Genomic DNA, 23,570 nt, shown 5'->3' with positions numbered 1-23,570 from the left:
TAATTAACCCCTCCCCCCTTAGTTATCTTGGTGGAATATTGTTTCTAAAAAATTCCACACTCTATGTTTATAAGACTTGAGAAAAACATTCTTAGTGATATTTTAATTCCTCACTTGATTGATGTCCAACTCACTATCTCCATATACACTTAATTAGGGTAAACTTTAAGAAAGCCACCTCCAAAAACAGTATAAAATATTGGCGAATCTTTCATTATTTTGAAAAAAAAAATATTTCTATTGCCAAATCTCTCATTTTTTATTCTAAGTATGATTAATATTGGCAATTATCTTTGAATCATAATTTTTTTGTATAAAATATTGACGAACCTCAATAATAATAGGAAGTTTATTAATCACCATGGAATATTATGAGGATCATTACATATACTTTAAATTAATAATGAAAACTAAATATTGGTGATATATCCCTAATGTAACTAATAATTATGATAATTATTGGTTAGTTAAATATAATTTCTCCAATAATATATTATATTTAGGTGACTTAAATCTAATCATGTAACGAATATTGTGGTGAATATTTGAGTTTAATTTTTTCAATAAAATAAATGATTGAATGATTTTAAATATTTTAGAACTAAATTTTATAAAACTATGGCGATATAGGTTGTATCAAATCTTAAATTTTTAGAAAAATTACTAGCCAAAAATTCTAAAATTTGCCAATTTGTGAATATTATCTGCTAAAAAATACCTTCCACTTAATGCATGAATTCCTCTCCTTTGAGCAAGTAAGAGACCCTGAATTAATGCCTCATATTTGGCCACATTATTGTTACAATTGAATTGAAGCCTAAATGAGAAGTAGTGCCTTTCTAGTGCAGGAGAAACCAACATCACACCGGCCCTTGATCCATTTTTATTCCTAGATCCTTCAAAAACATACTCCATATCCCACTAATGTCTTCTTTTATTTTCATTAAGTTGGGAATAAGAGCATCCTTTCCTGATATACAATAAGTGCCCAGGCTAGTCTTCAAGGTTTTAGATATAAGATCAAACTGATATGCATTATCCCATTCATCTAAGAGGAAATCAGGTATCTCTATTAGGGAAGTGGTAGGCTCATTTTCTATGTCATTTTCATATATATTTACGATGATGTAGTTCATACATATGAGACTAGGAGTGGAGGGCTCAATATTATGGAGGGCTAATGGCTCTACACTGATTGAGGCTTTGGTTCCATATCTAGTTCTAAAAAAAAAATGACCAATCAGATGATATGTAACCACCTATTTGGGTAGTAACATCTCTTGAAAGACAAATGGCAAAGTGTGGTTTAACCTCAACAATTGATATATCTTATACTAGGGTACATCAAGGGCATGCATGTAAGGCCATTTCAACATTTGAAAGGATACCCATAGTCTTGATAGTACTACCATCTAACTACAATACATCCTTAACAATAGGTTCATATTTCACCTCTAAAATATTGAGAGCACATTTGGGCATTACTGAACCACTAGCCCCTAAATCAATCATGTAGTTGTGGACTAGCTTATCTCCTATAATTAGAGAAACATAAAATCAAGGAGGTCTAAACTTTTTACTTTTTTTCTACCTCTTTTGATGGTTGTATCAAACTCACGACATTCTTCATTCTAGGTAGCTAATCTCTTAGTTCAATGCTTTCCAACTCTTGTTGCAACAACCTCTTTTGTGAAGGTATAGTAGCAACAACATCCCACATGGAAATTTTCACATTTTTTCTCTTCATTTTGTCTACCACACTAAAAGCTACATTAGATGTCTTAATAGGGACCTTAGATGTAGAAGGTTGAGATGGAACAACTTGAGGGTCATTCACATCTTGTCTACTTTCATCTTATCTTTGTTGTTGAGGGACATTAGTAGGCTAATTAACACTATGTTAGTGGGGAACTATTTGTACATGAGCCACTACACTTGCTGTTGAAGCATAATTAAGGGGAGGAGGAGTAACCTCTTCCACAACTCTTCTCTTACTCCTAGTATTGTAAGCACTAGAATCTTGGTTTACATTACAATGATCTTCCACCAGATGGTTCATAAAAGAAAAAACTATCTTGTTGAAAAGTATCAAAAAATTGATTACCATTTTGTTGCTAAGCAACTACTCACTTTGGTATAGTTAAAGCCAAGTAAGATTTAGCCTTCTAACACATGCAATATCCATAGGAGTAGTTACAAGAAGGGAAAACATCTTGATCTTGGGCATGATTGTTTTGAGGGACTAAAGCCATATTTAGCTTGGTGTTTGAAGTCTAGGGGTGGTCAATAGGTCTATTCTAATTTTGATGGTGGTCAATAGGTCTATTCTAATTTTAGAGAACATGACTTTGGTTTGGAGGTTTTCTATGAATGGGATCTTAACTCTGGAGTTGGGGAAGCCCATTATTATGAGCTTGCTACCTCCTCATAGTTACCAACTCATTTCTCATTTTTTGTACTACTGAATCCTCTTATCCACATTCTATGTTAGTGTCTGCATCATGGCCTTAATCCTATCAACTCCATTAGAGGATGTGGAGGCTATCAGTATCACAACAAGAGGATGACTTGTAGAGGAAGTATGAATAGGGGCTATAGTAGGTTGATGGTTGGGCATGTTAGGGAAGAAAGGCATTGGGGGTCTTGGAGAAAACTTCCCTCCCTATATCAAAATATTTTTTTCCCTTATGGAAAACTCATAAGCATTTGGTAGTGTGTTCCCTACCATATATTGTAGAGTGGTAGCAATATCACTATTGAAGGCTTTGAGATAATACAAGAATGCATTACCAAGAGAGAGCTTCAGTGTAGTAGATATTCTATCATATGTCTTCTGAAATCTATAATTGGAATTAGTCATACATTCATGGGATTCCCTCTTGATAGTTGTTAGCTATTCTAAAAGTGATAGGTGATCACTTTTATCCTCAAAATGCTTGAATGGAGCTGCCCCTAACCCATCCTAATTAATAATAGAGTTATAAGGCAAACCTTTATACCATTGTAGTGCCTTCCCTTTCAAGGATGAGGCTAGAACCTTGATAGCTACATCATCCTTAGTGATGCTACAAATATTGCAGATGTTGGACACCTCTTGAATATGCTTGATAAGGAAAATGAAGGTTTCACTAGTAAAATTAGGTATACTTTTAAGAGTTGATACTGGTATGTCATGCCTTTGGGCTAATAAGGGGGGACTTCCACCATTGAAGGTGGAGAAAGAATGAGCTCTAGCCATGTAAACAAGTGATCTATTGATATGAGCAAATGGTATTCTAGGCTGAGACCTAACAACAGGAGGAGTGGAGATGGATCTTGTAGGGGTATGTGCTACTACTACACTTCTAATTGGTGATAGAGATACCCTAGACTTTCTTCTTGGATTAGAAAAAGAAAGCTCTTGGTATTGGAAATTACCTTTAGAAGATGCCCATGTATGTGTCTTGGGCATGAATCACAACAACTTTGGTATGAAACCAAATTGTGTTTGAAGTTTGGAATCTCCAAGTACTTTTAATGAATGAGAATCTTGAAAACTTTATGCTAAATGTAGTATTATCTCCTCAACATGAACATGGAATCTCACTTTGACACTAGTGAACTTAAAATGTTTTAATATGTGGTCCCATTGGGTGTGCAAAAAATTGTTGTCACAAAAAATTGCACCCTTGTCCAATTTTTTTACCTAAGGGCAACCTTATGAAACATGGAAGCAACCTCCAAGCTATGGGACTTGAACTATAAGGTTGAGTTTCCAGAGAAGGTTGTCTTCCTCTACTATTAGGGTGCACTTAAACTATTCTTAAAGAGAAAAGGGAGAATGAACACATGAAAGTAACTATCTAATCTATTCTAAGGAGGTTATTGCAACAAGAAAGGGTGTTCAGACCAATCTCTGCCCATTCATGCACAATATCATTATCATGTAAATCCAAAGATAAATGGATTCAAACTTGCTTTAATCTATTAACTACATATAGGTCAAACAACCAAATGAGTGACACAAGGAAAAATGCTTCACTTCTTATCATTCATAGGAAAAAAGAGATACAAAATGTAGATTATATATATCCACAGTACATCAAAGAAAGGCATACAAGCTTACACAATACATCGGTGGCTAAAAGAGATAAGATAGGATGTCATAAAATTTAGAGGCACAGAGGGAATTTATAGTAGTATTCCAAGGCAATACTAGAGAAATAGAGAAGATCCAACCCTAAGAAAGAGTACAACATCTACTTTTACAATGTAAGCATACCCCAGATAGCTTCCAAACTAAGATAAAATTCAATGACTACATCAAATGTTACAAAGAATAATCACTGCAAAACTAGAAAAGATCTAATCATAGCATAAATCCATATGTGATAAGATCACTTCTTCGTAAAACAAAGCTCTAAGAGGTCAAGAATAGTAGTCATTAACTTCTGACTAAGTAAATGGATCAATTAATGATGATGGAGTGTTCCTATGTATTTATTAGATCTATGAAATGATGAAAGTAGTTGCAAGAGATCAAAAAGATCGGATCCATCATCAAGGAGCTACTTCCCTTGTGATCAACTAGCCAAATTAGTCACGTAATTTTCTCAATTGGAGTCAACCATCAAACCTTGCCAAGTGGACCAAACATCTCTTACCATTCTATTACTCTATTAGCATTCAACCTTATATCTTATCTTTGATCGCTCGTAGTCACAGCTTCGCCACCATCATTATTCAATAATAGTTCTTGCTTGTGAAATTGTGACCAATTAGTTATCACTACTTTACAACATGCCCCCTAATATTTTCTACTAACTTCTATGACCTTATGAAGCCTAAGATCCTAGCCGCATCTGCACTGTCACCACCTTAATTTGAGGTTCACCTTCTAACCTTGTGACCAAGAAAAAAAGGGGAAATTGTTTGATCACAACTATAACCTTAGCTTCTTCTTAACTTACTATGACCATGCATTTGCCATTAGATCTAAAAGATCTAATGTTGTGAAATGTATCCTTGAAAGACTAAAGGCTTGCCCTCTCTATGCTATCATAACTTAAACCACAATATGTCAATATAATCCTACAATCAGGCAAGACAATACAATCGTGCCTTTACCATTTTGACCTTGGTTAAGCTAGCTGAATCTACAATGATATGAACACAAGCAATCATGCCTCCACCATCTCGCCCTTGGTTAGGACTTAACAAACTGTGACTATGTGAATTACACAGTCATGAATTGAAATATTGTAAGGCATAACATGAAATAAAGGATATAGCCAATGTTAAATTATTTCACAAAAAACCCTAGGTGACTGTTGAATAGATTATTATTTGAATTTGATTTTCTAGTAGGAGGGCATTTTTGGCTAATAGTAATCAGTAATAGTGGGAGTTAAGATAACTTGGCATTAGAGGAGCTAGTTAACAAGTTGTAGTTACAGAGGTTGAGACATCTTAAGCTTTCTCATGTTTCTTGGATCTAGAAGGAGCATAAGTTACTAGTAAGGGAGAAATGCCTTGTTAAATTCAAGATTGGAAATTATTATGGTGAAGTCTTGTGTGATATTATGTACAATTTTTTGTCACATACTTTTGGGTAGACCTTGACACCCAACCAATATAGTACTTGGGTTGATGGGAAGAAACAAATATCATTGCCTATGGTAGAGAAAACTGATGTGAATCATTGTACCACAATAAGAGTATGTTTGGTTGAAGGAAATTAGTTTTCTAAAGATGTGAAGGAGTAGAATGTTTTTCTTTCTTTGATTCCTAGGAAGATAGAGAAATAATATGAAATTGATTATGCACTTAAGATTGAATCTTTGGTGACAAAATTTAAAAATATTATTTTTTCAAATGTACCTAATGGTCTACCTCCTATGAGAAGTATTATTCATTGTATGCATATAATACCTAGATCTAGTTTACCTAATAAAGAACCATATAGGATGACACCTACTAAACATGTTGAATTGAATAGATAAGTGTAAGAACTACTTGAAAAGGTCTATATTAGAGAAAGTTTGAGTCCTTATGTTGAACCTACGAAGAATAAATAATGGAGAATGTGAACTGATTCTAGAGCTATAAACAAGATTGTAGTTAATTATATCTTTCCTTTTCTTAGGATGGATGACATAATGGATTTTTTGGGTGGAGAAAAGTATTTTACCAAGATTGATTTGAAAAGGGGATGTGATCAGATCAAAATTAGAGGAGATGAATGAAAAACTAATTTTAAGACTAATAAAGGTTTATATGAGTGGTTGGTTATGCCTTTTAGTTTAACTAATGCACCTAGTACTTTTATGAGGATTATGAAAGAGGTTTTAAAGAAATTATTGGGTAATTTTATGATTATGTATCTTGATGACATCTTGATATTTAGTAAGACTAAGGAAGAACACCTTGAGAATATTAGACAACTATTGCAGAGGGAATTGTGTACCTTGGTTTGTGATTTCATCTAATGGTTTGAAGATGGATCCTGAGAAGCTAAAAGTTATTCTTGATTGCACATGAGAATGTTGGAAAAGTTAGATCATTTCATGGATTGATAGGTTTCTATAGGAAGTTCATCAAAAAGTTTAGTTCAGTATGTAATGCCATGAATAATACTACAAGAGGAGATAAAAAGGATTTCAATGGACACATTAAGCAGACAAGAGTTTTGAAACATTGAAATAGAAGATTTCAGAATTAATTGTGCTAGATTTACCATATTTTAATAAGATTCTTCAAGTTGATTGTGATGATACTTGAAGTGTTGGAGTTGTTTTGAGTTAGGAAGGAAGACATGTAGCTTTCTTTAGTGAGAAGTTGAATGATGCTAAGAAAAAGTATTCAACTTATGATCAAGAATTTTATGTTGTCCAAGATTTGATTAACTAGAGAAATTATTTGATGCCTAAAGATTTTGTGTTGTACACTAAACAAAAATCATTTTAGTATTTGGGAAGTTAGTATAAATTGTATCAGAGACACATGAACTAGGTAGAGTATTTGCAAAACTTTTCCTTTGTGTTGAAACATAAGAGTGGATAGTCAAATAAAGTTATTGATGCCTTGAGAAGAAAGAATTTTCTGAACAAAATGAGAGTTAAGGTAGTTGATTTTGATGATTTTAAACATTTGTATGAAACTGATCTTAAATTTGCAAAACCTTGGAAGGCTTGTAAGAATCAATTGATTAAGAAACAAGATAAGTGGACTAACTATTTCATCCAAGAAGACATGTTGTTAAAAGGAATTGGTTGTGTATACCTAGATGATCTATGAAAGATAACATCATGATAGAGAAACATAGGTGAGGACTTGTTGGATACTTTGAGATTGAAAAAATAGTAATGTTGATTTTTTATAAGTATTATTGTCCTCAGATTTATAGGGATGCTCAGAAGATGGTTAGAAGTTGCATAATTTATCAAACAACAAAAGGAACTAGTCAGAATTTGGGATTGTACTCATAATTTTTTATACAAAATAAGCGTTGGAAAGATATCAATCTATAGTTTTTTCTTGGTTTTCCTAAAACTTAGAGAGGTAATGATTATATTCTGGTAGTGGTTGAATTTTTTTTTTAAATGACTCATTTTATACCTTGTAGGAAGACATTTGATGTAGTACACATTGCTGAATTATTTTTTAAAGAAGTGGTAAGATTGCATGAATTGCATAAAACAATCATTTCAGATAGAGACTACATTTACTAGTTGTTTCTGAAGGACACTTTGGAAGAAATTAGATACAAAGACAAAGTTTAGTTCTATATTTCATCCCCTAATAGATGGACAAACTGAAGTTGTGAACTAAATGTTTGGTAACTTGTTGAGACATTTAGTTAGAGATAAGCTTTCTAATTGGGATTCATTTTAGCACAAGAAGAGTTTTCATTTAATAATTCTATCAATAGAATTTCTAAGAAGACAAATTTTGAGATTATTAATGGACTAAATCCTAAAGGGACTACTGAGTTAAGAGATTTGAACATGGAAATGAACAAAAGTACTAAAGAAGAGGAATTCTCTAATTTCATGAAGACTCTACATGAGGAAGTAAAGAAGAATCCAAAAATTGTGATCTTGAGTATAAATAGAGAAAATATAAATGAAGAAGGCATTAATATTTTGAGGTTGGAGATGACGTTATGGTTCCTTTGAAGAAAAAATTTCTAGTTGGTACCTATAGCAAGATAAAGATGAAGAAAATTGGTTCTTGTAAGATCCTAAGAAACTTTGACAATGGAAATCTTTTAAAGTTGAATTGCCAAAAGACATGGATATTTCACCAATATTCAATATATTTTAGTATTTTGAATCAAATGAGAAATTTAAAGGTAACCTAGATAATCCCAAAAGGAAGATAAACAACATTGATAAGGTTTTGTATAGAAGGGTAAGTAAGAGTACCAAAGGAAAGGACTACATGGAGTATCTAGTTCAGTGGAAGGATAAACCAATTGAAGATAGTTCATGGATAACAAAAGTTTAGATGGATATTTATGATTTGGGTAAGAATATCAAGGTTTCCATAGGTGGACATAAGTTCTTTACTTACCCAAGTGTTTGATGCAGGAGAATCTTGGGTCAATGAGCAATCTTGCATCAACCAAAAATATTGCTTTGTTTTTTGTACTAGCTTTATATTCATGGATTAGTTTTTCATTATTTTGGTTGAGTTGAGTGTGATTGACATCATGTTGATGACCTATTTTAGATCCTTATCCTAAGAGTGCATAAGTTCATGTACTATGTGTGTTGAGTTATGGATCATTTTCTCTAGTCATTACTTCCTACGATTTCTTTCAGCATGGGTTACTATTTCTTTTGATGTAGTTTCCTTTCATTAAAATGGAATCTTTCATAGTTGGGAACCAAATACTTGATCATGTTTGGACCTATCTCTAAGAGTGCATGCATAATTGATGCCCATTTCTTGAGTTATGGTTTACACCTCCAAGATAGGACCTATATTATAATTTCTTGATTGGCCAACTTAGGGTCTAGCTAGATATATATGAACTTGGATTCGATATAGGAAATAAGGAGGAAAGGGAAATAGATAGAAGATAAGCCCAAAATATTGTGTTCTTCAAGCTCTATAATTTTATTTTATTGTTATGGCCACAATCTAGAAGGCCTTACAACTGGACATGTTTGTTGCTAGTTGATGGCATATTTGATGATAAGTAGTTCTATGAATTCTACTATCTCTTACAATAATTTTGCATTTTTTTCCATGTTTACTCTTCGAAATATGTTAGATGATTGGATATGATATCATATTGGATTCCTTTCCCTACTATCCTTACATCAAAACTCTTCACAAAACTAACTCTCTTTTATTTTCCATAGAAACAACTTTCACTTAAATCCATATTGACACATATCATACTTGGTAAAAGTTTGTTTGCATGAAGTAACTTCATACCTTTCTTGCTCATGTGCCCAAGTCTCTTGTACCATAGTGTTGTTTTAGAATCTCCAACATTTGTTTTATGTCTTCCTTCTCAACTATAGCAAGTGTTCCTAAACATTCTTTTTTCTCTAAAAAACTAAAGTAGAAGGAATAGAATGATTTATACAAATACATAAGGTGCTTACATTCACACCTTTCTCTACTACTGAGGAACCTTTTGAAACCTTCCAATTTTTATCATTTATAGTACTATGCAACCTTCATAACTCAGTTGTCTTGTTGAAATTAAATTCCTACCCAACCTTAGAACATGCCTTACCTCTTGTAGTGGCCAATGAATCCCATTCTTCAACTTAACGTTAATTCCTCCCTTTCAAAAAATATGACATGATTCATTATCCCCCATTTAGACAAGCCCAAAATCTCCTTAGATTTAATCAAGAAAATAACCTGTATGGGGAGTAACATGAAGTGAAGCCCCTAAATCTAAAACCCATGAATCATCAAAATTTTCTAAGGAAAGAAGAAAAAAATCCTCTTTAGATTTATTACTTACCAAATTTGCCTCCTTATTCCTATCTTTTTTTCCTTCATTTTTCTTCTAAGACTAGAAATCTATCATCTTATGCCTTGGTTTGCCACAATACCAATAATATTAAGTGGTACCCTAGATCGATACCTCTTTCCCTTTAATTTTCCTCTTTATTTTCCATGATTTCCAAAATTATTTCCTCTCTCACTCATTGTACCTTTTTTTGGTGCATTCAAAAAACTTCCTAATGTAGATCCAGTTAAGATTTTCCTACAAGTTTCTTTACTCAGAATAACACCTGAACACATCATAAATTTTTAGGTATTATAACTTGAAATAGAATTATTCACAACCATTACCAAGTCATTCTAGCCTCTAGGAAAAGAACACAAAATCAAAAGAGCCCTAATTTCCTCATCAAAATTAACATTTATTGAGGATAAATGACTGGTAACTATATTAAACTCATTTAAATCATTAGCAACAGATCCACCTTCTACAGTCTTCATTCTAAATAAATGCTTCATCATGAGAAATAACTTGTTTGAAGTTGAAGGATTTTCTTACATCTTTTCTTGGGTTTACATCAGTTATTCCACCATCTTTTCTTTTGTAATGTTAAATCTCATTGATTGTGCTAGACACAAAAAAAATACTTCCAAGTTTCTTTCTATCTAGAATATCCTATTCCTCTTTAACATATTTTTTTCTTTCTTGGACTTTCCTCCAAATGGCTGCCATAGATATTTATGATAAAAATAGTCCACCATTTGTATTTTCCATAACTAAAAGTTCTACCCATTAAAATTCTCAACCTTTTGCTTACCCTTATCTACCTCCACTTCTACTCAACCATGAGATTCTCCCTCAACCATGAGAACATCCTATAGGAGATAACTAAAACAACCTCACTCTAATACCACTTGTTTGGATTAGAGGGACAAAAGTAACACTTATATGAAAATATAATCAATCTCAAAAAATAATAAATCAAATAGAAGAGAACACAAGACACAAAGATTTAACATGGTTCACCTAATTCTTGGGCTACATCCACCAAATAGTGAGTCAAACATTGTTATTATCTAATGATTAAAATTTGAATGCAACCTTTAATCCCTTACAATTCAATATCACTGCAAGAAGCTATAATATCATCATAGCTATGAAATCCCTAACCATAATCCATTTTATATAAGTTTTTTTTTCTTACAAATTAGGGCTAGAATAAGCCAACCAATAGGAAAAATATATAATTCCTAAAGCCTTTTAGAATAGTTAAATTATTTTTGGATTTGAGTGTGTTGCCCCTCTACCCTGCCTTGTATCAAGATAGAGAGAGTTTCTAGGGCCACTTACCTAAGGACCCCATAAGGAGTGTTGCCCCTTGACCATGTTGCCTAAGGACCCTACAAGGGGCATTGCCCCTTGACCCTAGAGTATGTGGTAACTACACCCAAACTCCCATAGTAAATTCCAAGGGAAAAACACATCAAATTATGTGGGAAAAAATAAACCTTTGATTTTGATTACAGTCCGCATAAAAAATGACTTTTTAGTGTCTATAGAATTTTTGCCTTGCTTGTGGGCCATTTATTCAATTGCACAAGACAATTTTTCTACCACCAATATTTTATTCTAACACCTCCTTGGCTTCTATATTTTGAATGGAAATAGATCTTGTATGGAGAGATCTTTTTCTTCTTAGGATATCCTTTTTCCTTTCAAGCCAATCTTATGCATCTTTGGAATGTAGTTCAAGCCAAAGCTGAAAAGAAGCTTAACTACTAGATTACCAAACCTCTCTATTTTGAGGGTTAGTATCAAATTTGTTCAAAATTTCTTATTGCTACCCATGTATATTTTTATTCTTCTTGGGATCTATCTAAAACATCTTATATAGAGATAGAACACCTCCTTAAAGACTTTCTCTAGGCCTCTGATGATCATCATGGGTACCACTCACTTGCCTGGAAGTTTTTCTACCTTCCCAAGGGCTCTAGAGGTCTTGGCCTCTTGTCTACCCAAAAGAAAGGATTATCTTTTTGTTCCAAGTGGGTCATCTATTCCCTTATTGATATTGAGTCTTAAAAAATTCTTTTGCACCATTCTATTTTCCAATCTTTGTAGTTCATAGTCCAACCTAGTAGGGGACTAGTTTTCAAACCCTTCTTGTCATGAAAGAACTAATTCAAATCAAAGTAAAATTTTCTATGAAAATAATTTGGAGATCCTAGGATGTGGTGAAATCTTGGATTTAGTGGGTTAGTGATGGATTTCTAGATAGAATTTTCATGAATCAATAGAACATATGGAAGTCTCCTCTTTTTTATTTTCAAGGTTTTGCCCTTTCCAAAGTTCAAGTGGTCAATACTCTTCTTTTTCACAAATTTGGCATTCAAATCCCTAAGATTTATTTTGTAGAGATACTATGAGCCTTTTTTCCTGGGAGGACATGTAAGACTAGTTTCATCTATATCATCAAAATTGAAATACTTTTGACTTACTAGTCTTTTCCTTTCTTCTAGAGTTAATTCACAAATTGAGTATTGCTTTTGTTAAACCTTGGTGGAAAGATTGGAAATGGTACTTGTGCACTCCTCTTTCTAGTTACAAGCCCATGTAGGTTTAGCATTGGTTGTCTCTCTACTTGTCTATGATACCATCCTCAACCAATATTAGAGTTTACAATCCTCTCATAAAATATTGGCATCTTAGGTTCCTTAGTGTGTATTTTGCTACCAAAAAACCTAAAATTCCCTATTTTTCTTGGATTGTATTTTACCAAAGTTTTTCTTGTTAAGAAACTTGCAACAAAAAATATTACCATTTCCATAGAACTTGTAATAAATATAAATCAAATTAACATGTAAAATAATAGATAACATGTACACAAAATGTGACACAAGATATAACTTGGGAAAATCTTGTTGATGGGAAAAAACCAAACTCCAAAAGCATCCATCACCATGTATTATTCAACAAAACACCATTTCAATACAACCATGAAAGTCTTTCAATAATATATACAACCAAACAATCCATGTAAACAAGCATGAATTTGCATATCCCATGCCATTCTTATAACCTCTACAAATTCTTCCCTTAGATAACCTTGAAATAGTACAAGGTAAGAGAATCCCCAAAGGAGATTTCCTAGTTGTTGGTTTGATTTTTCACAGTATAGAGAAAGTCTAAAATTTTGGTGAAAAATCATTTTAGGTCATTATATTATGTAGATTAAGGTTTCATTCCTTATATTTTTCAAAATTTTAGGTTACCCTAGTCAAGCCCTGATTCATGTGTTGTTGAATTCTATTAAATTCTCAAGGTTTGTCTCTCAACACAGCTATTCAAATAACCTAAGTGTAAAAAAACCCTAGGTCTCCTTTCATATTTTTGAAAAGACTTGTAAAGAACCTAAAATTTCCCCTTTATAGTCTTACAGTGTAGGGTTTCACATAAGAATGAAATACCTTCTTCCTCATGTTTCTGTGGTCGCATTTTATAATGCAATGCAAAAGCATAAAGGACTTCGTGCTTTACAGGGATACATTTTTGTTTTTTGTAGTAGCAAAATAGTTTATTTTGAGGCTCCCCAATCATATCTTTAGCCTTTGAGCGAAGAAGTGTAAATGCTTTTTATGCTTTGAGAGTGGTATTACAACTTTACAGTGAACAGTTGAGTAGGTGAGCAAAAGAAGCTTAAAGAGGTATCCCTCATCATACGATAAAGTGTTAAGCATGTGATTGTAAAAGGTTTTGAAGGAGATATGTCATGCCACTTTATGGGAGTATGAGTAAACAATTGAGTGAAAGGGTAGAAAGGTGTTGAGTTGTGATATCCACATCTACATTCCAATGAATGGCGTTAGAGCGTAATACCTTAGCATAGAGTAAAGGAATGGTTTGTAAGAATGCATAAAGCATTTTATGGTTCTATGAGTAAAAGGAATTCATAAGAGAAAAAGTGACATTCAGTTATGTTTATGTGCATACATTCCTTGGGCTTGCGGACAATAGTAAAGCCATATTATAACAATGATCTTGCTAGGTGGGACCTGTTAAGTATCAGATGGGCCCTAGTGTAAATGAATCAAATGTTGACATGTCACAAACATCAAATGGGCATGACTTTCATGGAAGATGAATTAAGTTCTTAATTTTGCATGTGCTTAAAATCAATGGTGACATTATTTTCTATTTTCCTAAGTTTCAATCTAGGTCGTTGATAAGTGAAAGTTGAAATTTTATCATTATGCCTTTACACTTGTAGGTTAAGCATATGAACAAAGATTTTTTTCATCCCTTTCTCCATGGTTACGAGTTGAGCATGAGTGTAGGAGCATAAAATGATATATGAAGGAATAAAGACAAGGCTTTACGCTCATATGAGAAAGGAGAAATGCAAGAGTGGGGTGCCATTTGTAAAGGCTTTCTGATGTTATGAGGTTAACAGAACTTGTACAAGTGTAAAGGGGAATAAAGGAGAAATAAAGAGAAGGTAAGATGCATTAAGATGCCATGGGTAAAGCCTTAAGCATATGACTAGAAGATGGGTGTATAAAGAGTTATGATGTCCTAGGTATTGAAGTGATCAGAGCAACATAAAGAAGTTTTTAAAGGTTTATGGTGATACATGTGTGTGTGAATGTAAAAGGGTAAAGAGATGGTTGTAGCAAGGGTTTTACACTCATACAAGTTGGAATGTTTGACATGTAAGAGTGAAGATATCAGTTCAGAAGGCTTGAGATTCTATAGTGTAAGGGGTCACGTAAAGGCATAAAGGAAATTCCAATGTAGTGTCTAAAAAAGTCCTAGCACTTCTACACTTGGTATGTTATAAAGCATCACAGAAAGAATGTAAACACTTGCTAGGGGTGTTTCCAAGGTTATGAAGATTAAAGATCTTGACTCACCATAAGAGCATAGCACCAAAATTTGGAAAGAAAGCTAGTGAAGTGTCATGCCAATTCAGAAAAGGAAAAATTCACCATGGCCAAGTAAAATAAAATATTGAAAAGGACATCAGGATCAAATTTCATAGTTGATATTCCTTGCTACCAACCTACAAGGGTGGTATTAAATTCTCATGCATGTAGAATTATTTAAAAAGCTGGTAGACTAAATGATTAAAAGACATAAATATTTGATTGAACATATATAATATTGCCACTTTGAAGGATTTGTGTTCTAGCTCTAAATTTTTTATCCAAGCATCCATAACCTTGTGATTTCTATGTTGTCGTGCAAGAATTCAAAGTATAATTTGCAAAAAAATGGCTGACAAGGAGGTCAAAGAGGTTCCTAAAGAAGAGGTTGAGGTTGAAGAAAAAGGTGACAATGTTGTAGAAGTCACAGTGGAAGGGAAAAGAAAGAAGGGTACTGCTAAAACTAAAAAGAAATTGAGGGTTAGAAAACCAAATAAGCATGCAGAGGATTGGTTGAAACTTCTTCTAGGGTCATTGAATTCTATTTAAGGAAATTACCACATCTTCAAGGACCCTTATTTCTTGGTTAGGGATGCATAATGCCCTAGAATTGATGGCTTCAATCTGTTTCTATATTTCTATCAAAACTAAACTAAAAACATACCAGTCTGTAACCCATGGAATAGAAATATGGAAAAGTTGATATTCCTAGAAGTGTTTGTTGATGTGGACCTACTGAAGGCACTGATAAATTCCTACAATCTAATCACCAGGACATTTCAAAGGCATAATGGGAGTTTTTTGTGCACACTGGATATAACTTCTTTCATAGAAGCTTTTGGACTGGAAGGGTAGATGGATGTGCCTATTGATATTGAAGAATTGCAAAGGAAATTTGGGAGCAATAAGACCTACTTTGTGAACAATGTCATGTTGCCCCACATCCCTTATAAGTTGAAAAAGGTAGTGATGATTCCAAAGAAGATGGGGGATTTTTTGCCCTTGAGCAGATTTAAGAATTATTTCAAAAGTACAGTATATGAGCTACACAAAGTGTTGGGAAGTGATGGTGTAGAAGATTATGTCTATGGTTCCTTGTTCTTGATGGCTTGTGATATACAAGACCCCTTCCACCATAAAGAGTATGACTATGTAGCCTTTATCATAGATAGCATGCACAATCAACTTATCAGTGCAAAGAAGGAAGAAATGAAAAATTTCAAGTTCTACCATTACTTACTGTTGATGCACCTTATCCTATATTACAACATTGGTTACATCAGCCAGGACTTCATTGACTAGACTTTAGATGAATTTGGTGAGTTACCTGTGCAACTTTGGACTCACATTTGGGATTAAAATTTCCATTATTCAAATGCACTTGTATTCTTTAACTTGTTTAGCTCTATTATTATGAGGCAATTGGATCACACTTTATTTAGGGCACCCAATGTTTTGAAGACCTTTCTTAGGCCCTCATTTTTAGATGAAAAAACCAAATTAGATCATAACTAGGGGAGCATCTTTTTGTTTCAGGAGTGCACATTAATGAGAGTATATGCATTCCCACAACCTCCTCATATTCTACCCAAATATCTACCTCCAAGATTGGCCATTATTGAATTCTTTTGGTTGTTTTTATTGTAAATAAATGATCCCTCCTTCCCTACATAAGCCCACATTCATTTTTAGAACATTTAAGGTAGGGGATTTTGAAATAGGAAAGAATGCATATGATGAGTTGAGTGAGTATTTAGGCCAATATAAATTTTCTACTAGGCCTTATAGGATGTATGACCCTAACAACTATATTACTAATGAGGTCAAGGCCATTAGGGGTTATATCTTGCCTCCAAGCAAGAAAATCCCTATGGAGGATTTAATTGCTAACATAATAGCAATAGGGGAGGCTAATGAGCTCGTGAGAAAATATGGTGAAATAAGGAAGGTAGAGGAAGCCATGAAAAGAACAAACCTTGATTTCAAAGGTTTTTATAGAGAGGTTCCCCACCTTGGCAACCTAAGAAAAATGATGGACAATTTTGATTGCATTATGTCTCAAATGCCACATGATCTAGAGGGAGAAGAAGCCACTATAAATAGAGAATCCCTTGAGCTTGATGTATAGTTGGAGGTTGAGTTGGAGGAAGAACAACCATCAACTTCAACTTGGGTGCCAAAAGGAAATAAAAGGTAGAAGATAATGCACATCCCAGAGAGGGTTGTAAGTAGAGCATTACAAGTAATTCTTGGGAATGATGAATATTTTTCTGATATTAGGCAAAATTATTTAACTCAAAGGGCTATAGAGGCAAGAAAAGCCTCCACTGATCTTCAGATTGCAGCATCAAGATTGGATGATAGGCTCATTCAATCTAAAAAGTTCATGGAAGATGATGATTTCATCAAATCATTAGAGATTAAAAGTTTTCTTTACAAAAAAAAAAAAAGAGAGCTCACATTGAGCCTCATGCTAGGGGAGGATCCAAAGAAGAACAAAGAGTTAGTTGAAAAACTATTAGCCTATGATCCTAAGAGTGAGACAATGATCCCTATAGAAGATAGGATAAAGCCATTAGTTATGAAGCCAGTAGTAGTGAAGGGTTGAAGAGAGGGTTAGGATTTAATGTAGATACAAAAACCCTAGCAGTGTGGAGTGTTGCCCCTAACACCAAAAAGCCTAGAATGATGGATATACAAGAAACTACACAGGGCAACATGATTGTGTGGACATTGGAAAATACTATCTGAAAATAATTATCTAGCCTAGTCAAATGCTTTGCTCTCATGAATGAGGTAAGGGTAGATGAAATTGAGGATAGGCTAGATGCTATCTATAATGAATGTATAGATATCAAAAAAATGTATGAAGAAGAGCTCAAGACAAGCTATGAGCAGAAACAAAGAATAGAGGAGTTGGAGGAGAAAATCAATAATTTAGAAGCAAAAATAACATCCCTCAAAGAACAATTGAAGGCTGCAATAGAGGTAGAACATGCACCAAGCAAAGTGGAAGAAGAAAGGCACACTATAGAAGTAGAGGCCCAAACAAAGGAGATACCTATGGGGGTAATAGTGCCAATGCCTATGGTAAATGTGGAAACAAAGGCTCCTCAATCTGACAATGCAACTAAGAAAAGTGTTATGATGAATGTATTAAGCCATAGAATAAGCACTTTGAAGAGAATATCTCAAGATGCTTACAGTGCATTCATCAATCTACAATTTGTAGAATAGGTATGCAATGATTCAATTGGATGGCTTGAGCCAATTTTTCAACAATGGGGACCATATATGCAGTTCTTTGATAGATTGATACCATTGTTAGCCAAAAAGCCAAATGTCCCAGATAAAGTTGTTGTTGTAAAGGAGGGTATGGATAAGGTGAAATATCTATTGCAATTTTTCACAGGGAAACTGGCAGCAATTCAAAGCAAAATGAAAGTATTGACAAGTGGCTTCTATTCTTTAATTCTTTCTATTCTTAGTTCCAAACACAAAGTGAAGGATTTCAATGAATGATCTAGCTCTTCTGACCATATTGTAGACTCACCATAGGTGGCATCTATATTCTAGGGTGATACTAATAAATGTGTTTTCAATGAACTGATTGATACCCTATTCAAGATTGAAACTAAAATGAATAGGTTTACTATAGAAGGGAAAGCAATCACTGATGCCAGGTGGCAAAAATCTATTGGTGAGTTAGCAACAACAAAGACATGTGAATGACCTACTAAAAGAGAAGTCATTTTTTGGGAAGCAATCGTAGAAATGAAAGCTTTGCCAATAGGAAGTAGTTAGAGAAAAAGAAAAACTTAAAGATTTTATACTCCAGCTATCATCTGCATCTACTTTTTATTGTTTCTTTTTGAATTAATTTGTCTAGATATTTTTGAAAAAAGTTATTATACTCATTGTTGTAAAAGAACACCTATCAATAACAATTTCCCTTTGCTTGTTGTACATGTTATATAAATGAGTTTTCAAGCCATTTTGAGGGTCCAAATTTTTGTATGTTTCAGTTTTCAAGAAAGTACATTTGGTTCTATCATATGTAGTTTTTTTTGAGTTTACTTTTAGTCATGTAATTTTCTCATGACAAATAGAAATGATAGAAGTAGTATGAATTTTTGGGTTCTTTACTTAGTTTCTATTGGTTATTGTATTAATCAGAAAAAAGGATAATGCAAAAGGGTATTTACACCAAATTTGTGTCACCATTTTTTGTCTCCATTTCATGAGTTTATTAATTTTGAGATCATTTGAATAATGTTCATTTGATTTAATGCATTCTAGATGGGGTTTATATTGGCTATATTGTTTCTTTTAATTCAATGGATTATGTAAATGCTTAAATAAATCAGTAGAATTCATGAGTTTATGAATAGGATATCATGTAAGAGTCCAAACAGGTGATTATAGTTGATAGATTCAATTACAAGTTAGTTGAACAAGATCTCCTACCAATAAGTGACTTTTTGTTCCCAATGGATAAGGTACTGGCCATATAAATCAAAGATGATTGAGAGTAAATTTTGCCTCGACATGTCAAAACAATTATAAACTCAAAGTCATTTTCATTCTATTTTGTTCAAGGTTGTAATGCTGGTCGCCACTCATTTACATTTAGTTTTTTAAGTCTTAGGTAGCTTTTATTCCTAGAAACACGTGTAAATCCTAGGACAATTAGGACTAGATTTGTTTATAGGGGATGCATATTGACTTTAAAGCATTAAATAAATTGGTAAACTATGTATGTTCATGAGGATAAAAGATGAAAATAAAAAATGAAACTAAGATAGTTTTAATACATCAGTTTGCATTAGAATCATCCCTAGGCACACCCACCTTGGTTTTAAAGAGCCTAAAGAGTAGGAAACCATCCTTGGTTTTGTTGAAGTTGGGTCCAAATGGTTTACTCATGTAATTTTTCATGGGAATTGGCTAATCCTTAGGTTATATGAGTATTTTCGTTCTAGTATTGAGCATTTTGTTGCTCAGCAGTTTCAAGCAACAATACTAGATACTAGCAAATAATTGCACAGCGGGATATAAATGATAACACAAATATTTAGATCCAAATATGCCAACTCTTACAATAGAATCATAAGATTTACATTCAACATGCCTGACTGTTAGGCTTTCTAGGTTATGGCCAATTACATAAGCAATTACAATAGTAATTTTACAAGACCTTGCAAGATCCCAACTCTAGCTAGCCTAGATCCACAATCTGGTAGAAAACTCCAAGAAGAATCTAAAAGTGTGCTTGCAAGCCACCAAGCAACCTCCTTGTTTTCCAAGCCCCCACTTAGCTACTAGCTCTTCTTGAACTTTACTCCTCTTAGCTACTCCATCTTATCCATCCCGAATAATGATCTTTCACGTCTCAAGACAAGATGAGACCCCCCATACTTATACTAGACCAAGCCAAAAGTCATTCTAGCATAGTAGTCATTAAATAAAAACTGTCATTAAATACACCCTCAAGCCACAAGTCAATTTGGAAATAAACATTAAATATATAAATTAACTAAATAATTTAGGATAGGCCCCAAGTTTATAATGCATAACTAACTCAAAAGACCACATAAGAGTATGCACCCTTAGGAATAGATCCATGGTCCATTCAAAAATCCAAGTCAAAGAGCACACAAGTCAACTCCTTTAGATCAAGGCTCACAAATACAATCTCCAAAGCTTACTAGTAAATTAGGAACATGTGACCAACAATCATCCAAATAGCTCTAACCCCAAAATGATAACTCTAAACTCTATGTGTAGTTAGGAAAAGGTACCCCAATGTTCCTCAAACACATCTTGAACTACACAAACCATAAATCCACAAATCTAGGCACAAAGCTCCTACATATAGGATTGTTGACTACCCCAAGATGTTCCTACATCAAACCTTTCTCACCTCATCTTTCTCTTGTCTTTTTTGATAATTGGCTAATTGTGATATGTAATTTTTTTAATTTATGGCAACACATGATGCACATACTGATAGGAAACCTTGGAAATAAAGATACTTAGTGTTTGGTAAATAGAGAATTGTCTAAAGTATAGAATTTGCTTTGCAATAGTATATTGTTTTGTTTATAACTTCTTGTTGATATCATATTATGACTTGTGAATTTACATGGAGATTTTATACATGTTGGAGATGAGGTATATAACCTCAAAAGATAGTATGAGCTGTATGGAATAGAGATAATCATGTTTGAAGTGAAACAATATAGCAAAACTAAAGGAAATAATTGTTTTGTTTTACAAAGCAATTAGTTGCCCAATTAAGGCCGACATCCTAGATGTTAACTTTAACTTGGAAAATTGGTTTATGGTCTTAGCCAACCAAACAAAAATTTGTGTAAAGGCATGGTACCTATGCATAGGACATCTTATGATAAGTTGAGAAAGTTGTGTAGTTGTAATTGAAAGTGCTATCTTGTAATTGTGATTATATGCGAACTTTTGTGAAAGTAATATATGTGATATTTTATGTGAGCTATTTGGTGATCCAAGATCAAGCTAAAGATTAGAGATCAGTCAAGGAAGAAGATACATTACTTATATCTAGTCTGATTACTTGTTTGAGTAGTAAGCTCTTCTTGTGATTGGAAGTGCATGTTTGGGAAGTGGGCTCATCTTGCATCTACTATACCAGAACTCCTAATAGGGTTATAATCTCTCAACAAGTATTCAAAGTCTTCTAACATGGACTATCTATACTACATTTTCTTATTGACTCATAATAGGGTCCATCCTCTAACAAGGAACTTATATATTAGTATTGCATCTAGTGGGTATCATCCCCACCAGGGTTTACCCTTGGCCAAGGTTTCCCTAGTTAACAAAATATGGTGTTATGAGTTATCTTTGTGCATTGTTATTATTAATATTCAACATTAATTTATTGCTTTATTATGTATGGTTTAAAGTAAGTAATAATATCTAGTTGGTGACTAAACTTTGTAGATTACTGATTCAACCCCCCCCCCCCCCCCTAGTAATCCCTATTTCTAAGAATTGGTATCAGAGAGCAATTAATTTGAAGAGGCTTAATAGCTTAAGTAAGATCCCTATGGATATGGAACTATTGATGAAGAACTTTGAAGAATATCTGTAACAAATTGATCTCCTTATTAAAGAAAGAGATAAGCTAAAGGATAGATATGAAGACTCCAAAGTGTACATTGGAAAATTGAAGGAAAAGATTGAACATCTCAAATCAAAGCTCGAATCTACCGAATCTAGAACTAGTGATGATGATTATTCAAAATTAAGGATAGAGTACAAGATCTTGAAGCATGAATTGAAGATTACAAATCTAATGTTGACTTTGAGGAATGATCCTAGAAAATTTGAATTTGATTTGAAGACTAAAAATACAAATCTAAGAGAAAATTTGGCAAAGAAAACATTTGAGTTTGAAACTTTGAAAGAAGATCATGAAGAACTCCATAAGTATAATACTATTGTGAAAGGTGAATCAACATAGTGCAAGAAACAACTTGAGAATCTTTATTCTAGTAGAGAAAAGCTTGATGATTCTATGTCAATACAGAGACCTACTTATGATAAGACTGGTCTTGGTTACCTAATTAACATGTTTGCAAAGAAACCTAAGATTAGATTATATCTAAAAGAAAAAGAAAAATATGATGATAAGATTCAATCTAGTTAATCTTCTAAAAAAGCTAAAGAAGTTGAGAAAAACAAGGAAGTTGAAATCTTGGATGAACCAAAGAAAATGGAATCTCCTAAGGCAAATAGGTATGAATTTAGAGGTGTGTGCTTTTTATGTAATAAAATAGGTCATATGAAAAGAGATTGTAGAAATAAGTCATTTAATCATGTTGAGGACTTTTACTATCACAATTGTCATAGTATGGGTCATAATGCAATTGATTCTAAGAAACCTAAGTATGATAATGATGAAAGAAATAGTAGAATGTATAGAAATACTAACCCTATAGATAGAAGAAGATCTAATGAAAGGACATCAAGAGAAGGAAGATATTATGAAGACAAAATATAGATTGTGTGTTATAAGTGTAACAACTTAGGAAACATAGCTCAGAGCTGTCATGCACTTGATGATTAGAAGAATCCTAGAAATAGAGCACTAGTATGTCAATTATGCAACAACTTTAGACATACAGTGAGATACTATAGAATGGATAGAAACTTTAGAGATAGAAGGAACAATGGAAAAAAATTTGGAGCTAGAAGGAATGATGGAAGAAACATTAGAAATGATAGAAGGAACCATGAGAGGAACTCTAGAACTAACAAAGACAGTTAACAAGGAAATGTGGTCAGTGAACATTGAGAAGAACTTAATGAAGAATTTATAAAAAGAATAGATATCTCAAAAGAAAAGTTAGATGATGATGAGACAAGAAAATAAAACTCAATTGTTGAGTTTGATTCAACTAAGTTGAATTAAGCTTGTTCATATCATCAGAATTTGAAAAATTCATCTAGAGAAAGAAATAGAGGTAGAAAAGTTGGGGAAAGGTGTATCTAGTTATGTTTAGATGGTACCTATGCTCACTTATAATTTGGAGCTTATCTAAACAAGTAATGAAGAAATTTAGAGTTATCGATATTATAGAAAAGGCTAATTCTATAGCAAAAGATGAAAACTATGTTTTTGCAGAGAATTTTTCGAAGCAAAGTTTGGT

Source organism: Cupressus sempervirens, chromosome 10 (genome assembly GCF_028749045.1).
Source record: "Cupressus sempervirens isolate cs-2001-9-10 chromosome 10, ASM2874904v1, whole genome shotgun sequence".
NCBI classification, from domain to species: domain Eukaryota; kingdom Viridiplantae; phylum Streptophyta; class Pinopsida; order Cupressales; family Cupressaceae; genus Cupressus; species Cupressus sempervirens.
The sequence above is the reverse complement of the archived record's forward strand: the minus strand, read 5'-3'. Positions refer to the sequence as shown.